The sequence below is a fragment of the Triticum aestivum genome, chromosome 6B (assembly GCF_018294505.1).
Source record: "Triticum aestivum cultivar Chinese Spring chromosome 6B, IWGSC CS RefSeq v2.1, whole genome shotgun sequence".
NCBI lineage: Eukaryota > Viridiplantae > Streptophyta > Magnoliopsida > Poales > Poaceae > Triticum > Triticum aestivum.
In genome coordinates, this window is record NC_057810.1 from 37267004 (window position 1) to 37282649 (window position 15646).

Consider the following 15646-nt stretch of genomic DNA (forward strand, 5'->3'; position numbering starts at 1 on the left):
CGTGACCAAGCTCCAGACTAGATGCGAGCCCTGGCAGGGGAGGTGGCTCTCCAAGGCGGCCCGGACTATTCTTATCAACTCCTCCCTCTCCAGCCTCCTCTTATTTCTTATGAGTTTCTACAGCCTCCACGAATCTCTCCATAAGGAGATCACCAAAATCCAGTCCCGCTTCTATTGGGCTGGCGAGCACGGCAAGCAGAAGTATCACATGGTCAGCTGGCCTGACATCTGCAAGCCTCGGGAGCAGGGTGGATTGGGGATCATGTGCTCTAAGCGGATGAATATTGCCCTCCTATCCCGGTGGCTGTGGCGCATCTCGCAGGGTCAGGGTGGCCTATGGCTGGACATTATCCGGAATAAATACCTGCGCGGCCAACCCCTTGCCTTCTGCCAAAAGTCGGGAGGTTCTCAGTTCTGGCAGTCCCTCGTCCAGCTCCTCCCTGTGCTCCGCATTGGTACCTCTATCTCGGTAGGGTCCGGCCTCTCGACGCTCTTCTGGTTTGACCGATGGGCCGGCAACTCCCCCTTTGCGGCTCGCTTCCCCATCCTCTTCTCCATCTCTGTGGACCCCATGATTTCTGTTGATAGGGCCCTTATTGACTTAGGGCGCCTCGCTTTCTGTCGGCCATTTGGGCCTGCGGAATCCGCCGCCTGGCGTGAGCTGCTTGATTGCGTCGCTCTGCATGAGCCGCTGGTGGATGGAGCCCAAGACCGTGTGCGTTGGCACTTGGAGTCGTCGGGCCAGTTCTCTACCAAATCGCTCTACATGGCCATTGCCCCCTCCTCCGCTCCCCCCCCCTCTTGATGGTATGGTCCGTCCGTCTCCCACTGAAGATCCGCATCTTCATGTGGCAGTGGATCCGTGGACGGATCCCATCTGGTGTGGAGGTCCGCAAGCGTAATGGCCCAGGCACTGGTATCTGCCCCCTCTGTGCTGTCCCCGAGGACTCCAACCACATCTTCTTCACGTGCGCCTCCGCCCGGTTCCTCTGGAGCTGCTTCCGCGAGATTGTCGGGGGGGGGGGGGTTGGACCCACACCAACTTCCCCGACTTATTTGCTGAACTCCAAACGTCCCCCTCGTCCTCCCGCCACATTAGGTGGCTGGAGGTTGGGGTCCTTGCCTGGACTCTTTGGACTGTTCGTAATAAGCTTGTGATCGAGCGTACCCCTCTCCGTCGTGCTACTGACGCTCTCTACAAATTCTCGGGTTTCCTGCAGCTTTGGCGGCCGCTTAGCCGTCCCCTGGAGCGCGACGCCATCTCTGCCTTCATCGCCGATCTTCGCTCGATGGCCGTCCGCCTTTCGCCACCGCCGCCGCCGCCGCCGCCGGAGCCTGACTAAATCCCCGGCGCGGGTCTCGCTTTGTTTTTTCTCTTTCTTTGGGCTTGTTGAGCTGTGCCCTCAGCAGAACCTTATGACTTTGTTGTGGTACTTGGGTGTGTGTGTGTGGACTTGGTGTGGTTGTATGTCCTTTGACGGTCTGCTTTATCTATAAAGCGGGGCGAAAGCCTTTTTCGGTAGTATCACCTAACTTCTTGTGGCTCTATCACTATGAGGAGGGAGTTGGGAGGCAGGGGTATTACAAACCTAGCTGATTTAAATTTGTGCCTTTTGGCCTCCTAGTTTAAGAGGTACTTTGCTGACAGTGGTAATATCTGGAAGCGGATTATTGACTCTTAAGTATAGAAGTTCCAGTCCTAATGTGTTTGCTTGCCCCAGCCATGGTGCTTCCCGCTTTGGAAAGTGATCCTTGGTGCTCTACACACTTCTAAAATGGGGTATTTCTGGAACATTTTTAATGGGAGGCAGATTAGATTCTGGCAAGACCAGTGGTGTGGTGTAGCCACCCCGTCCACCCAATTATGGGATCTATATTCCATTAATGTTACTCTCGGTTGGTCTGGGATGGTCTCAATCTCAAAGTCACTTTTAGGAGGTGCCTATCCCCACATCAGATGGCAGATTGGTGGGACCTTGTGGCTATTGTTAACTCTATACTTTTAGTGATTTTGAAGATGAACCTCTGTGGAAATATACCCCCAATGGGATTTACACTATCAAATCATTTTATGGTATTGTTAACTTTGGCGGTGTGCTTCCTCTAAGCACCCCTGATATTTGGCATTTGAAATCCCCCCCTAGAGTTCAGATTTTTCTCTGACTTTTGTGTAATAATAAGGTTATGACCAGAGATAATTTAGCCGAAAGAGATAGCATCTTCCTAATATGACATGCAAATTTTGCACTGAGTTGGAAACTTTTCAACATCTCGTTTTTTGATTGTGCGGTTGCGGTTGAATTCTGGAGAGTGGTTGGTAGTCTAACAGGACAGAGGAGGTGTATGATCTTATGAACCTCTCTTCCTGGTGGAAATCCAACAATATTCACACAACCCATAATGTTATTCATGCTGCTGGTGTGTGGACTCTTTGGAAGACAAGAAATAACTTGTGTTTCAACCGTGCTGGGTGGATTGGTATGAAGGTCGTGTGGCGAAATTTGGCTCTTACCCTTGTGTCATGGGAGGCTCTTTCCTCAGGACCTGCCAGAGAGCAGGTGTCGGTGGCGGTTGCAAGACTGGAAGGGTTGGCAAGAGAGCCTCCGCTAATACCAAGGCCAGACCCAGGGTGAAAATCTCCAACTACACTATGGCGATCAACTTGGTGCAGTGAAGAAAAAAGCCGACCCCTCCCATACTGTGGCGTATCTATCTTCCTGTTTAAAATTCGTGATGTCGAAGAAACTCTGCTTTCATTCCCTTTCATATCATCCATGTATTTAGCTACTATACCTGGCTGTCTTAGTGTGGTGTTGTCCTTTTCCCTTTTTGCTTGTGCTGAGGTAGCTGGTCTGCTGGCCTCCGTGTGCTGTAATAAGAATGATGTATGAATTTGGTTTGTTTGCTGCAATGGAGCCAAGGCTTTTGGCCCTTTTCCTCAAACAATAAAGTAGGACCCTAATATTAGTTAGTCGCAACCTGGGAGTTTTACCTTTTTTATAGATTCTATTCATAACGTTTTATCTTGAACCATTTACACCGTTGGATTTCCCGTGTCAAGATCTTTGAACCTAGATCCAATGTTAATAGGTTTCGAACAACCTTTTTTTCATCAAAACTCAAAAGAAAATATAAAAGATCCGGAAGCACTATCCCCCACCCCTCACCTGGAAACAAATCGATGCCTACACGCGAAGCAAATCAGTCTCTCACGTGGACGAAAAGTAAAGGATTTTTTCCTTTCCATGAGGCATAGCTAGTCATCTCGCGGAAGCAAACCTGTGCGTCAATGAAATTCAAATTTGTGCCTCTCGCAATTATATTTTTCGAGGGGCATAGCTATGCATCTCGCGGAAGAAAAACTGTGCCTCCAGGAGAAACAAATGTGTACCTCTTGCGGAAGAAAAAAAAGTATTTTTTTTCTCTCTTTCAAAGAGGCACACTCGTGGAACCAAACTTGTACCTCTCATGGAAGTAAACCTATGCCCCCACGAGATGCAAATATAGGTATCTCACAGAAAAAAAGGATTTTTTGTGCAATTTATTTTTGATAATTTTTTGTCTGAAACCTAGGCAAAATCTGGCAAAACATGAAAACAAAAAAAATTCATCTAAAATCCCAAGTACGCTTACAGATAAAAATTTCTGAAGGGGGTGCCCACTATGCGATACGTGGTGTCATGTAAGTGCGTGCCACGTGACACGCTTATAGCCACAAAAAGTGACCCTTTAAAAGCTATGCAAGGGGCACCTCTCGATTAGTTTTTTTTTTTGAGTGGTACCCCTTGATTAGTTGCTCCCTTAACGCGAGCCAAGGCCCAAGAAGTAGCAACACATGGCCTAGCCCAGCCGTCTCATTTATTATTTGTAGCAGCCCCCTTTGGTAGTTTTTCCTTCGTTTTCACCGTTTCCATTCTTTTTGCCTCGGTTTCTTCAAAAGATTGAATAACATTCTTCAAATACTTGTTTGACATTTTCTTAGAATCCTTGATTTGTTCTTTAAATGCATGATCAACATTTTTCACACACATTGCATATTTCTTGTATACGTTTTTCGTACTCATGAGAAATATTTTCTCTATACACATTTAACATTTTTCATACGCTTGGTTAACATTTTGTTTAAATTTTTTAGGTAAGGTGATTTTTGTAATATACTTATTTAGAACATTGAAAGTATAAACAAAATTCAAAAAGGAAACAAAAAACAAAATGAAAAAGGTGAAATGAGCCCGCATGCCTTAGCCAGCTCATCTCGTATGAAGCGAGAATGGTGCATCTATATCTCCCTTACAGCAAGAATTGCGCATCTATATAAAAACGTTCCTAACGTATACGAAAAATGTACATTGTGTGCAAAAATATGCTTTTTTCATAATAATATTGTAATATATTGCCTGCCTCCCTCCATTAGTTAAGAGTTTTGGATGAAAGCCAAGAGGTTTTGAGTTCAAGACCCTGCGAACGCAATATTGAAAAAAATAATTCTGCGGCGTGCATCGATTCCACGTCTAAGGACTAAAATAGCCAAGACATGAGGGGGAGTGTTGAAATATATTGCCTGCCTCTCTCCATCAGTTTAGACTTTTGTATGAGTTGGCTGAAGCATTAGTTCAACAAATAAAATGTTTACCGTGTACTAAAAAATGTTCACCATGTATTAAAAAAATGTTAATCTTGTAGTTGAAAGATGTTAAACCTGTATTAAAAATTGTATTTGAAAGACATATACCTAAAATTTATAATGTGTATCATAAAGAGTAGAACATAAAATAATATAAGTCTAAACATGAATGCAAAATATGTTTGCATGGCTGAAAAATGTACATTGTGTACGAAAAATGTTAAATATGTATTGAAAAAAGGTTGCCAGGTGTTGAACAAAATAAAAACAAAGAGAAAACGACAAAGAAACGAAGAAAAATGAAGAAATACAATAAAAAACAGAAAGAAAAGGAAAGAAAGCCAGAAAAACAAAAACCATAATAAACCGGATAAAATCAATGCAAATGAATAGAAACATAGGAAACCACGAAAAGGAAAGTAAAAACATAGAAAGTCGATCAAAACCAGGAAAAAGCTTAAAAATGAAGAAAGAAATAAACAAGCAGAAAAAGTGAATACTGAGAAAGACACAATGAAAACGAAAGAAAAAATAGTGAAAACCATGAAAGAGATGAAGAAAACCAACGAGAAAATGAAGGAAAAACATAAAATTGGAGAAAGAAAACTAGAAAATACGAAAAATAGAGAACAATAAGAAACCTGAGAAAACCAATGCAAAAAAAAAAAAATAAACAAAATAGAAAACAAGAAAACTAGAGAAAACCGACAAGGAAACAAAAAGCAAATATATGAAGAAAAACAGAAAAACAGAAAAAACCGTGAAGAAACAAACAAAACCTAAAAAAACACAACAAGTGACGAAAGAACAAAAACAATAGAAAACCGGAGGGAGCGAGCTAATCGCGAGCGACTGAACAATACAGGCTGGCCTAGTACTGGGAGTGTGAAGGTCAATCCTTAAAGCCAAAGCTCGTTTCATCTCGCCATATGCGAGTTATAGTTCTCGCACAGTTGATATGCTTCTACTAGAATTTCACCAATTGTATATGGACATGTTAAGCTTATCCATCCCGATGTAATTCAACTCTAGCACGACATAAAAATGCGTGACACCTAGCGCACTGCAAGGCCTTTTTATTTCCACGTGATCCTGTTGTCATCACACAGTTAACTCTCCGTCTACAATTTCACTCAACTTGTTAATGATTTGCTACAAAACACTACAATCGAGGGAGCCTAGGGAGGGGAAGAAGAGAAGGGGTGGGAGGTTCGTGGCCGCCACAAGGCAATCTCGTGATCGGACGATGCCATGGTCTTCATCTTGCTTGTGCCACGCCTGGGGCCTGGCAACCAGGCCTCCATCTTCAGTTGTGTGTTGTTCCTCGACTGAATGGTCAATTAGGCCCTCCACGTGTGTATTGAGGCGCTCAAACAAACTCAAGTCATGATTGTACGCGCATGGACGCACGAACTGAACGTACAACAAAAACACGGCGGTGCTAAAATTATATCTGCGGAAAGTTTGCTCAGTGACATTTCTGTAAAGAAATATCCCCAGGTATCTCAGGTCCACCTCTAGCCCAAATTCCCAATGCATCCCAATCTTAGCTAGTACAACCCCTCCATAATGCGTGGAAAAGGAAAAACAGATCGATCCATCCAATTCCAATGCAAGTGAAAAACAAAACTGCTCTAGTTGGTGGTCATGGTTCCCTGGCAACAGAGAAGATGGTCGCAAGTATATATATATTTTGCTTTATGCAACGGTTCTACTAGACCGTGAGCCCAATCTTTTATGGACAAAAAGTAAGTGCAGGTGGTGTTGGCCAAACATTACACACTTGCATGCATATATATGCGCTTGAAGGCCTGATATAGTCTTGATGAAAATGGGGCCTTAGAAAGGAAAAGGACAAGCCCCTGCCTTTCGTGAGATCCTCTTATGGGCAGGGAAAGTGTTCAAGGTAGATGGGCGATCTCAACCACACAAAGTAGTGAAGTTTCAGTATATTTCAGAGTACCATACTACTGCAGGTCATTATTTTTTCATTTGTCCTTGCTTGTGAATCCACTGTGTGTTACCTAGCTTACGTGCAGTACTACCTAGGCTACAACAACCTGATTAACCAAGGGCATGTGACCATGGCTCCCATGGAAATGTTTCGTACGAAACTGTCGTCTTTAGATAACAGAAGATTGTGTGGCTCTTGTATTGAGGACGCGTGCACGACCATGAATTATTGTACCGTCTGAAATGCAAGACTACTTAGCATAGCATATAACAGGCCGGCACAAAAAGCATATTAGCCAGCTGAATAAAGTGTTAGTCACAGAAACCCATCTGCTAGAGACATCACCACCTAGCGTGGAGAGAACTGGCAGGCGCAACAGTCGAAAGATCCGTAGTCAAGATGGTCTTTGGAAGGGGCGAAAACCCTTGTTTTGGCCTTTGCTGGATGGGCTCAGCAGCTGGCGAACCTGCGTCATTATCTTGTTGAAGACATTCTCTCCATGACGACTGTGGCGTGATGGCTATTATCCCTTCAAGGCGTTGCTGCGGAAGAAGTCGACATAGTTGTAATTGTTCGGTCGTAGTTGATATTTTTATGTACTCCATTTGCTGATGAGTTTGGCCTTGCTGTCACGCATCTACTTTAATAAATACGGATGTGTGCATCAAAATGATGCAGAGGCCGGTGATTTTAACCTCCTTTCTGAACAAAAAAAAACTGAAACCAGAACATAGTTTAACTAGTAAGCAACTGTTCAATAATTAAAGGACCAATTAATATACTGTGTTCATCCTTGCCAAGAGCATGGCAGTAGGCCATGTCCTTAACGTAGGTTCTATATCAAAAAATAAAAAGAGGATTTTTCGTGGACCACCTTTTCCAAATTTTCAAAAAGGGTAACTCAATTATTTTTTGCAGACTAATTACTCCTAGAAATAGCTTAAAATTTCATAGCAGAATTGCTGAACTGACAGGAGCACCGGCCGCAGGAACTCTTGGAAGCAAGGTAAGCCATTTTTAACTACCAGCAGATCATTGATTGCTGTAGAAATTAGTTGCATGACATTTGTTTTGTAGATTGGCTTAAGGCGATCACGTTTTCTCAGACGAACTAAGGCACGACGAGCAATGCTGGTGCAAAGTAGCTAGACAGGTATTGGCGAGGGTGTAGCTTATGATATGTGCCACGCAGGGATGCCTAGCCACAGTTCCTCTACACCTTCCTCACATCACAGCGTCACGCCGTTTATCGTCCATCTCTGAAACTTCTGGCCACCCTTGATCTTGCGTCCGTATTTTGTTGTCCTTAGACCTACCATTCTCTTAAACGTCAAAAAACAAAGTACTCTCTCAGTAAGCTAACAAGCTACTGAATTAAAGGAGTCACTTAGAACCACAAAATATTGAATTGCACAAGCTACTACTGATTTGCAACTTGCATTTTCGTTGGCTACTATCAGCAACTTGCATTTTCGTTGGGTCTCGAGTAGTTGCAACGATGCATATGTCATTTATAGCTGTTGTATCCAGCCATAGTCCTCTGTATGGACATGGTTGGGATTGATATTTACCATATTGTGTATCAATTATAGAGCTAAAAAATTATCATGTTCTTTTTGCACGGAACACTAGTAAAAAAAGGACTCAGGATTCAATCCCAAGTCTCAGACGAGGAGCATGTGGCGCGAGCTAGTCCAATTTGTGGGTAGTGTTTGAACAAGATACATTCGCGCAACTTTTGTGTTGTGGCGAATGATTTTTCAAAAGATGACATGACAAGCAAGCGCGCGTTAAGGTCTGTGCGGCGCATACGACGGTAGCCAATGCGTTCGCTGGGAGGAGCCAATAATCACAAGATTTTTTTTTGAGACAAAAATCACAAGAGCAAAGCCCACTAGGCCCATGTTTTGCTGTAAAATCCATAATCATTGACCATGATATCTTTTGGAAAGAATCCCCTAGAACCTATGCCTCCCCTCGACGTCATGTCATGTTTGGTGAGGCTCAACAGTATAACACATGGTGTAAATATGGTGACGTATTTCTCATTTGTCAGAATATGTTTTCTGTTATCCAATATTAGTTATTTCTAGATGGCTTCACGGAGGAGCTTTATCAATGACTAGTGAAGAAATTCAACTAAGGTAAAGATTTACCATTTTACAAAGTTTCTTTACTTTGAAGGTGATGCAACCTGTTTTTGATCTGCTTGGATTCATCCTTAACAATCTTCTTACCCTTAGTTTCATACACTTAGCACAACTCACCTTGGGCACTTAATTTTTGCCTGCATTCGCCAAAAAATATTCCTTTGACATTTCCTATTCTTTCAATGTGGTATTACACGCTAGTAACATTGCTTTCATGGTATCTACAAGCTTCTCATGCATCTCATGCAGAGAATTAACCATCAGTTATAGGATAAACTCATACGAGACACAGTAGTTCACTACAATCTACTCATCTTGGCATTAAAGAGTGTGCAACTAATCCCACTTGCTATCTTAGATACATGGTCTTATGTACGTCTCAGTTATATGGCCAATCATTAATATAGAAAAGAATAGTAGCAAGACCAGAAGATGATGAGTTAGTTGAGATTGAAGTTTCAACAGCACAACGAAGTTTCAACAGCACGCGGAACCAGCCAACAGGTTTGAGCGTTGCTTTGGTGCAAGAGGAAATAGTTTTAGATACTTTTGATGTCATTTTTATTATGATTTGTTAATGTACCTTGTCAAAATGAACTAAATCCATTATGTTCCATCCCTAATGTGAGGGGCACTTTGGGCAGTCGACAATTAAAAATCCTGTAGATCCTTTCGTTGGATAGTCCAAGCCCCAAGCGACGGCTGGAGGAAGGCCATTGGCGCTGCCGTTCATGCTGGTTGGGGGTGAACGCGGTGGTGACAGGAGAGCTGCCGAGGGTATGGGCCGGGGTGCAAGGGAGCCGGAGAATAGGTTGTTCTACTTTGGCCGCGCCACCGAGCATGTTATACCATTACCGAGAGGTAGAATAGGGTGCTCGCTGTCTCGATGGCCTCCTCTTCCAATTTACATCATTAGTTCTCAGTAGATAAGGTGATATAGCTTGTGTAGGCTTGAATTCCAAATTGGCTTTCAAACATCACTAGCGAAACATCCAGTCAGTGTGGCTGGGTTAATAATGAATGCTTTGCTCTAGCTGGTATATCTGTACAAGGAATTTGATATTTCGTAGTGCTGGAATTCCGCATGGCAAGCTCCCTGATTGGAACGAGGTGTTGAAACAAACTGTTGAAATATATTGCCCACCTCTTTTCATCAGTCCGGACTTTTGAATGAATTAGTTGGAGCCTGAATTCTATATAGTATCCAAGCCAAGAGGTCTTGAGTTCAAAACCCTGAGAAAGAAGTATTAAAACAAGATTCTGCGGACTACACGAATCACACGTTGAACATCTAAAAGAAGTCAAAGTAGACCTGAACATTCTGTCTCTCTCGATACAGGCTTTCGCAACCCTTTATAAATAAAGGCACACCACACCGATACAAGGGATTGAGGAAATCTTCAAAAGCTGGTGAGAAGGAAAATCGACAAAACTAGGCGAGAACGCTAAAGCCCCAACAGGTTGTCGAGAAGAAGCACATGAGACCCACCATCACTCACAAGGAGGACCCAATCTCACCGACGACGCCCACAAGAGGATGACCACGTGAAGCACCGCCGCCGCTGCCACGCCAGCTGGACAGGGAATTTTACCTTGAGATCCGGAGGGAAATGAGAGATCCACGGAGGAGCCCCAAGAGGAACACAACACCCACATGTGTTATCACCGCCGCGCCATGGCGCAAAGCTTTTGCCTGACCCCAACTCCCACCACATCAAAGAAACACCATGACGGGGACCCATCATGACAAACTATTATCACCAGATCCAGACCAATGCTAACCTACCATCGAGGATTAGCGGTACACCATGATTACCCACCACAACGCACCTAGCCAACCTCTTGGCCAAAGAACGCCGCCAACAGTAGCCACCCAGGGTTCGTCGAGAAGCTAGCCCATGTAGCCCGCCAACCGGGACCGCTGCCCCCGCGTCCAAAACCACCTCCGCAAAACCGCGAGCCCACGATGTCCTCCCAACGCCACTTCTTTGCAGGGGGACACTGGCATAGGACCAGAACACCGATCCACGTGACTAGGAGAGAGCCGGCAACGAGGGCCTGATCCCCCTAGATCCTGCTGCCAAAACCGATGAGGCGGTTAGGGATGGGGCAAACCGGCAACACTCAGACACCCGCATATGTGCCACCTGCACATACGCCACCACCAAAGTCATGCATCAATGCATAGCAAGGGCAGCAGGCCTCCACGGGTATGACCTGAGAGCTCCAGATCCGACGACGCCGACCCTCAAGGGATGTCGTCCCATGTCCGAGCTGCCCCACTGGAACTCCGCTAGCTCGAGCCGCCGCTCAATGGCCACCATGCCTCCTCATACGCTTGCCTCTTCGAGCCCCAGCCACTAGAAGAGGGGCAAGCGCCACTCGAAGAACAAACTGCATCCTGCCTCCTTGAGCACGTCCGACTGGCCGTCACACCGCTGCCTTAGCCCACCACACCAGTACTCGAGCCCTATCAACGTGAACCACGCTACTTCTCGCCGTGGCCCACTAGGCACTGCCGGCAACCGCCAGATCCGCCCCCTGCGGAGGAAGGGAAGCCGGGAGAAGAACCCCCTGCTGCCGGCATCTGCCACATGGGTTTCACTCGACGGCATCATCCGACGGTGACACGAGGAGGGGAGGAGAAGAGGGTGGCGGCGGTGCCGCCTAGTGTTTATACTCCCCCTAGTCGCCCAGGGCGGGGCCGATGCGAGCGAGGGGTCGGACTGCTGTGGCTTGGTTTATCGAATTTCTAGAGCTCAACATTAGCCTAGCAGAAATTACTAGGCTATCCCCAAAATAAACTTTGAGCTGAACAATATCAACCATTGGATGAACTTAATATTACACCTTAATTCCAGTAGTATGATTTAGCCTAAAGAATATCTTGCTAAATCTATCCATATTTAATATGATATGATACTTACTATATAATTGCAGCAAAGTACTTACCATATGGTCAATAATGGTGCACGCGCCATTGTCACTGTATTTCATAATATAGAGTGTGGTAGTATGTTAGACAAATAAAAATTATCTGCATCTAGTAGAATATAAGTTATGTTGTGCCACTCACTTTTAACATTCAGCAGTAAAGAAAGGTTTAATAGTATTACGCAGCATTGGTCAGTGGTCACGTGAAGTTGACCAGTACATTTCATAGTTTGTCGACTCACAACCTTGATATTGTCCTTGTGGAAAAAAAATTATTCGATCGGTTCTACTCATTCATGTTATACTGGTCGACGCCGCGGTCCGGACGGATGATGCGGTGAGAAGACACGGTGGAGGTGGTACGATCCCCTCCCCATCGAGCGCGAACGATTGGTTCGGTCCGTGAGCTCCCAGACCATACGTACGGTGGTTATGAGCGTCCTTGGCTTAGCTCGTCACTGGATCGACACGAACCTCTCCTATTCCTCTTTTACTTCGATCCCCTTGATCTCTCCTTGCTCCTGGAGCTAATCCGCCAAGGACCTTCTTCGTCAACTCCAGTTCACTACGACTCACCAGCACACTGCTACCCTGTCTCCCCCTCCACCCAAATGCTCACATTGCTGTAGGCGCTGTGGAGGCAAGCGTCTGTGGGCTGTGGCAGATGCTCTACGGACGCCGGGCGACTGGCCGGCTGCAAGGCCTACTGTCGTGTTATGACGTATGTGACACACTGACACTCCCATCTACGAGTTGTGCCCTGCCCTGCAACGAAGAGGACGTTCCAAGTAGTCTACAGGCCGAGTGGCTATCGATGCTACAACCAGTGAAGCACGTGGGCTACGACCGGCAGCGGGAGAAGCTGGAACCAGCTGGTGGAAGTGCTTGAACCGGAGCTGGAGTGTCAGCCCCCCTGCCATGGCGACCCTACCTGTCGGTGAATCGGCCTGTCTCTTGCCAGGCCGTCACCAAGCGCGGCCCTGCAAGTGAAGGCCCGGCCCAGCTGCACAGCTACATAAGCCTCACAGCAAGAAGAGACGAGCATCCAGTGGATCAACGAACCGGCGGCGGCGGCTACCTCTCTCCCCTATCTCCTTCCTTTCCCTTTCCTCCAGTTCATGTGTTCTTCCTCCATTAGTGTAACCATTCCTCTGTAATCACCATCATGTACTGAACCTTGTGTTGGAGTGAGATTAATCTAGAGGGAGATCGCTACTCTTACATCTGGTATACAGAGCCAGGCACCACCCTTCCCCATCAAATTTTTCTCCCAGTTCCTACAATTCCACCGACGACGACACCATGCCTGCCGTCAAACCACCAGAGTGGGATGCCATGACTGCCAAGGAGCAGTTGTTGTGGTATCTCGAGAGGTTATGCGCCCAGGCAGATGAGATGAGCTCAGCATTGGGTATTGCAAGCACGGGTGCCCCTCCGGTGGTTACCCCGCTTGTTGATCCGGCGGCCTCAACCACGACGCACGCCTCGTCGGCGGCCGTTCCCGACGTCTCCGGCTCCACCACCAAGGCTCAGGAAGTGCTCGCGGTCACCCACTACGTGCCCCCTGCCGGTGTGACGATGGGGCACATCACCTGTTCGACGGATGGCTCGAACCAAGTTGTCGCCACCAACAGCGCCAACAAGGTCACCACTGTCTGCCCCGAGCCCTTCATCGACCTCAGCGACAAGTTCGGCGCCCTCAACATTCATGTGACGGCCAGCACCAACCTGCTGCTCCACGTCCACGTTTCGTCACCCAAGTCTTCCCCCGACAACACCCGAGGCGTCGCTGTTGCAGGACCGGAGGAGTACACACTCGTGGCCGCTACGTCAGACGTCGCCCTCAAACTTGCCGTCCGCCCAAGCGTCATACTCATCATTCCCAGCGGCCTTCTGCACCAATGTTGACCACCTGTTCGAGGAAATACTCTCGTCACAACGCCAAACTACTGAGGTATGTGCTCCACCAAGCTGTGACACCCTCATGGATGGTGTTACGACCAAAGCCATGGCCATCGTTTTGGAGAGATCCTGCAGATGGAAACGAGCAACGGTCGTGGCCGTCATTAACTTGCTCTCATGAACTATATCGGAAGCACGTTAGGCTGCTGGCACAAGATACTTTTGCGATGGAGCATTTTTCTGGTGTTCTGAATTCGTTGAGAGAATCTTGGAAGTATTCGCAAAGTATGCAGCTGAAACTACCATGGCCGTCGTTTTCAATCAATGGCCAAGCAACACCAGTGTGGTCGGAATTACCCAAGTGTGAGCTTCCAGATGAATACTATTCTACTCTTGATAATTTTGCTTCACTGGTGACTATCAGTGTTAATGTTGTTTGTTCATTGGAACCTATTGAGCATCAGTTTACAGTTGTTCTTGAGCAGGAACATTGGAAGTTTTCTGAACATGCTGCCGTTTGCAGTTTTCCTAGGGCTGAAAAATTGCCAAGAGATATTCCTGTTGTGAGTCAGCCAATAATGCAAATTATTGGTGGTCTGTACCTGGGTGTTGTGGAAAGGCGGTCAATTATCTTTCCGATGCAATCCTCTCATGAATTTTGTGTTCAAGATGCACATCTACTGTTCAGGTTCAGTCTACTTGGAAAATACATACGGATACTCGCAGTCTGCTTTGTGCATCCCTCTTATGAACTTTGTGCTCAAGATGTACAACTGAGGTTTGAGTTCAGTCAGAAAAATGTTCAGCCGAAGCTACCATATTTTGCCTACGATTGTCGAGCAGTACGTGTGCAGTCAGAACTACCCAAAACTGTGCTCCCTCATAAATTATGTTCCAGTGTTAGCAATTTGTGTTGGCATGCAACTACATCTGCCCCTGATCTGGGTTCAGTTAAATATTGGGAGGACCTGTTTCTAGCTACCGATGAGCAGTCCAGGAAATTGGATACTACTAGAAATCTTGTGTGCAAAACCCACGATCATTGGAACTTGTCCGAGCATCACATACCGGGGCATGCTACTGTGTGTACTATTTCTATGGGTGAGAAATTGCAAAGGAAGATTCAGCTTATGAGCTTGACCTTCAGTACACTTGACATTGGCATGGAGGAATATTCAGGAAGTATTTTTCTGATGTCTGATAATCTTTGGTTGGACAAGGGATGCCTTAAGAGTCACATGACTCATAGAGAAATCAAATCACAAAGGCTGCAACCATCAGGTGTTGGTGTGCTGTACTTCCTTGAAGACTACTTATGGTCTGCTAATCTTGAACTGCAACGGCCATGGCGACCTCACCATCAACAAAAAAATAAGAGCACAACACAACAATTGTTACATCATGCCCGAGGGCAAGTTCTTCTAGTTTCAGTAGTTGAGCGACAACCATGGCCTTCTGGGAAGCCTACTTCCTTGGTTTCCACTGAGCCAAACAATTGTTGTGAGGCTGGGTCAAAGAGAGCGCAATTCAACACTCAGTCTGTATTCCCTAAATGCTCTGAACAATATTGGTGGAAAGTTGCAAACCCACTTAGCTCCGAGAGGAAAACAACTGCTAGTAGACCATGTCTTTTGCATGATTTTCAGTTTCCTTCTAGGGAAATTTGGCCACAGTCTTCTAACAGAATCTGGAGCTGGGCATTACCTCTATTCGGAAGTGTGAATACATCCACTATTCAGCAACATGTCACTTGTAACAGGATTTGTCTTCAACTACATCAGTTGGGATTGTTGACTATGCATCTTATTGATGGAATTCCTCTCTGCTTGTACGAACATACTGCAACAGGAGATTTTGTGTACGAATCATGGCAGCAGCAGTACAAATTCAATGGATGCTACGGAGGGATACTCACCGACCTGTTCTTGCATTTGGGGTCCTTGAAGCATGACAATATTGATTCAAGTTTTATTAAGCATGTCAAGCTTCCCACTGCTTCCGAACAACATCACTCTTGTCTTGCTAAGGTGGTTGTGCATATGCTTGTTCTTGTCTTACAAGATCTCAACGCTACTCCATTCG